Raw genomic sequence first — 4,663 nt, 5'->3', positions numbered from 1 at the left:
CCTCCCTCAGAAGCCCAGAGCTCGGTATCCCAATATACCCCAGCCTCATGCAGGGGCACTGGGCACAACCCATGGGGAGGCAAGGCCCTGTCCCTTCCACCAGTCTCTCCCACTGTGGCTGCCTGAGTCTGTCCCGGAACTGGTGGAGGAAGACATCAGGGCAAACATCGCGGGCAGGGGGTCATCGTCCACTCTCTCCCCACCCGCCTCATGGCTCCGGGGGCCTCACACCTGCCCTTCCGCTGCCTCTCCTGCCCGGATGCCCACCTCTTCCTGTGGGGTTATCTAAATGCTGCCCACCCTACAGGGGCCAGTCAGACCCCTCCTCCTCAGCCCCAAAGAGGAGCTTGGGTCCAGCTCACAGCGGAGGGGAGCCTGGAAGCCGTGAGTGCTGAGGAACTCACTGCTGGGCAGAAGGGAGGCGACTGGGGCTGAGTAACCGAGATCCTGAGACTCCAGGGTCTCCTACCACAGAACGGCCCCAGGAGTCCTGGCCACGTGGGTGGGGGAGGGCGGTGTGGACCGGCCTCCATGACTCATTTTCCCCACTGGCTCCTGTGCACCCCCATGGCCAGAAGCAGGAAGCAGAGGAGTGGTCCTCTCTGCCTCAGTTTCCCCATCGGCTCCTGTGCACCCCCCATGGCCCGGAGCACAGAGCAGAGGAGTGGTCCTTGCCGCCTGACTCAGTTTCCCCACTGGCTCCTGTGCACCCCCCCCATGGCCCAGAGCAGGAAGCAGAGCCGTGGTCCTCGCCACCTGACTCAGTTTCCCCACTGGCTCCCGCGCACCCCCATGGCCTGGAGCAGGGAGTGGAGGAGTATTCCTCTCTGCCTCCCCTCTGAAGGTCCCTCAAGCCCTGCTGGACCCCCAACCGCCTCAGCCTGGGTTCCAGCTCTTCTCCAAGACCAAGACCCTGGCTGCCCCAGGACGGGGCAGGTGCCCTACAGGTGCGGAGGCCTAGTCCAGCCATAGCTCCAGCTCACTCGCTGTGTGACCTCAGGCGACGCTGGACCCTTCAGGAAAATGGGACTGGACCGGCTGATCTCCGTGGGAAAGGAGGCGCATTTATTTGTGAGACCATTGTCTTTCCATCTGGGGATGCCCGTTCCAAGGCAGCTGAGCTCCTCCGGGCTTTGTCCCAGGCTCCAGGTAGGGCACACAGTCCGCCCTCCTTTGCCATCAGTGCTCCCAGGGTGGTCTCTCCACCTCCTGCCCCCCCTCCCCGAGAGGCTGGAAGAGGTGGGACAGAGCCAGGTCTCAATCCACCAGCCTTGGGAAGGGGATGTCGGGGGGAGGTGAGGAGCTGTGGTGCTGGACGCGAGTGGCCGTAGCTGCCCCCCCGCTTCCTGTTCACTGTTGGTGGTGCCGCCGACTGGCTCAGGGTGCACGGGGATGAGGGGAGGCAGCAGCCCCCAACAACCAAGACTTCTCACCCTGCTGGAATTTCCTGACCTGAACCAACGTAACAGGACACAGACACCGGACACAGGACCCCTCCACCACCCTCTCTGGCCCCACCCCGCTCTGGGCCTCAGTCTCCCCATCTGCACAGCGGGTGCTGGAATGGAGGGCGCCATCATCCACCACACTGGCTCCACCACCAGCCACCCCCACAAAGACCCACCCAAGGCCACTTGACATCTGAGCTTGTGCTGGAAGAAACCAAATCCACAACAAAACAAAAAAGAGCGAGCAAGGGGCGGGGAACTGGAGAGATGACAAATGTATCCAGTGTCCGCGGCGATGCCACCATCCGCTCCAGGTTCACGTCCGGAAATTTATGGCCTCGTCACCCGGCCCTGGAGATCTGTCGCCTGTCACTCACTTGCATTTTTAATCCTGCCCCCACCAGCCCCCTCATGTATTTATGCACCACCCAACCGGGCATCTCGGGGGCCTGCCTGTTTCTTTCTTGTGAAGATATATGAACACCCCAAGTCTAAGCACCTCTGCTCATAAATTTCCTCCAATGCGATGGCGTCTGAGTCTGGCATGGAGAAACAGAGTCCCCTACCAAAATGGTGACTGGGCTTGTTAGCGGGTAGGGATCCTGGGGTGGGGGCTCTGACCCCAGGGGAACCTTAGAAGAAGGCTTTCCTGAATGCTTAGAAAATTCTGCCAAAATCTCGAGCTGATGGGTGTGTGCTGGAAACAGACAGAGACAGCCACCAACATGGGACCCAGGCAGCCACTCCAATTTTACCCCATTGATCCCAGGCACTGTGGTCATATTTTAGTCCCATTAATTTTTCTCTTCTGGAGAGCGGGTGAAGCCTACAAGTATACATTTAGGGTGAAAATATTCAAATGCCGGGGTCCAAGAGAGGCAGCTACTCTAGGCTCTAGCCCTGGGCTCTCACTGGGGCCCCGGACACCTGTTTCTTGGTGGGGACTGTGGTAGGGAGGTGGAGGAGCAGCAGCCTCTCCCTGGCCCAGGTGTGGGGAACCTGCCTCCAAAGACACTTTGAAAAATCAGTGCTTTCCAGTGGCAGCCCCGGGGCACGGTGGGGAAGGGATGCCGCCCTCCCTCCCTTCCTCTGGTCCCGGGTGCAGGTGCCCACCACATTCCTGCACCCCTACCCCAGACTTACCAGGCCTCAGGAGTGTGGCTCTGGTTCAGGTGCCCACTGGTTTTTCTGGGAGTCAGGAGCTGCCTGCTGGGCCTGCTGTATCATCCTGAATTATACGCACAGAGCAGGCCTGCTGTTGCGGCGGTGGAGAAGGGGGCTGCACAGCTGGCTGGAGGATGGGGGAGGGGCATGGCCCCCAACCTTTGACTTGGAGACCCCCAGGTCTTCTGTGACCACCATATGCCCAGGAAAATGAGGGACGCAAGTGCTGGGGTCCTGGCTGGACTCCAAACCCCCTCAAATCCAGGTGAGGGGGGTGACCTGCTCCCATGCACGGCCCTCCGGAGTGTGTCCCCCCACCTTTGGTGGAGTGGGGCGCAAACCTGGGCTGGGTCCTGTGAGCCAGTTTTCTCAATGCTTGTTCAATTAAAAGGTGGCAGGGGCAGGGACCCAGGGGGCAGGAGGTCAGGGGCCAGCCAGGCAGAGAAGAGGAGCATGTTGGTGCTTTTCAAGCAACCTATGCCCCACTCAGTGGGGTTTCCCCCAAGGCTGGGTGCAAGCTGAAGACCTCTTTGGAGGCTGGGGGTCTCTCTAGGGGGCAGCCCCTCAGAGAGGCAATGTGGGGAGATTTGCCATTTATATCTGCTCCTGACTCCCAGTCCCTCCACAGCTTCTGTCTCCAGGCTCTCAGCACAGCCCTTAGCCCAATCGAGGGAGTGAGCGGCAGAGCCAGCCCACCCAAGACAGGGTCCAAAGAGGCCTCACTCTGGGTGTGCAGGAAGGGAAAGTGCTGGCACGGAGGCTTTCGGGGGACGTGCACACCTGGCTCGGCCCGGCCTCCACCCTTTCTGCTACGCCTTCGTTTCTTCCAGAAGGCATTATCAGCCTGTCCCCATTTCACAGGTGTGGAAACTGAGGCTCTGAGATTCACCTGCCCCAAGGTCACACAGCTGAGACCTGGAAAAGCCTGACTTTCATCTCAGAGGCTGTCGTTTTTATGGGGGGGGGGGTGCGGTAACGGCAGGCAGTGCCCCCCTCCCCACTCTCAGCATCAAGCAGGTGACCTGCGGGTTTCAAAGGATGGAAATAGGGGCGCTTGTCTTTAGAGGCAGGTCGGGGCACGGAGGCTTGGCAGCCTCCTCCCATCCCCCCCCCAAAGGAACCACGACGAGGATGGGCTTCAGGTGGGGCGAGGGGTGGGGAGCACACAGTAAGTTCAGTTCGGAGCGAAGCGCCCCCACCCCCCACCCGCCGCCGCGCCAGGGGTTGGACTCAGGGGCTGGTACCGAGGAATGTGACCCCTCCGCGTGCGTGGCTGGACTGTCCCCGCGCCGAGCGAGGAGGCTCGCAGCGTCTGGGGAAGGGCGGCCCAGTTGGGAGGGCTGTGGGAGTCCGGGGAGGGGTCAGCGACTCAGCCAAGAGGTGAGGACAGCCCCCTGGTTTCCGGGAAGGGCAGGGGGCCGCGTTTTGCGGGCGCGGGGCGGGGTGCGGACTGCGAAGGGGGACGGAGGGGAGAGAGGAGCTGGGGAAGGAACCTCTCGGAGGGACGGGGCAGCGTGCGGGCTGCGGCAGCGACCCCAACCCGGGCCCCTGGGCTCTGTCGGGCTGAACCTGCGCCCGCTCCGCCGCCGCCGCCAAGTTCCTCCAACTTTGCCCGCTACGCTCGGATCGCGCGCCGGGCCTGGGGGCGCAGCAGGGGCCGGGGGCGCACGCCGCGCACTCGGGGACGCCCGGGTTTCGAGGTGGCGGGGCGCTTGGCCGCACCGCTCCCCGGGAGTGATACGGGTCCCAAGTCCCCCAGGTTCAGCGCCCGGCCGTGCTCGCCGCTTACCTGCCCGCCCGGCCTCGGTTCCGGGGCTGCGCCCGCCGCCGCCGCCGTCCTTCAAGCTCTAACTTCGCTCCCGGGATTGAAATTCCTCCCCAGCTTCGCCCATCGATCTGCGGCGCGGCCCCGCCTCGCCGCGGGCCGGGGGGAATTCAAGCTCGCCCTGCCCCGCCGCCCCCCTTCCCTCCTTCCCTCCCTCCCTCTCGCCTTCCCTCCCTCCCTCGCTCCCTCGCTCCCTCGCCCGCCTGCGCGCTCCCTTCCACCCCCT

The sequence above is a fragment of the Rhinopithecus bieti genome, unplaced genomic scaffold (assembly GCF_001698545.2).
Source record: "Rhinopithecus bieti isolate Rb0 unplaced genomic scaffold, ASM169854v2 scaffold_1017, whole genome shotgun sequence".
Lineage (NCBI taxonomy): Eukaryota > Metazoa > Chordata > Mammalia > Primates > Cercopithecidae > Rhinopithecus > Rhinopithecus bieti.
Note: the sequence above shows the minus strand (reverse complement) of the source record.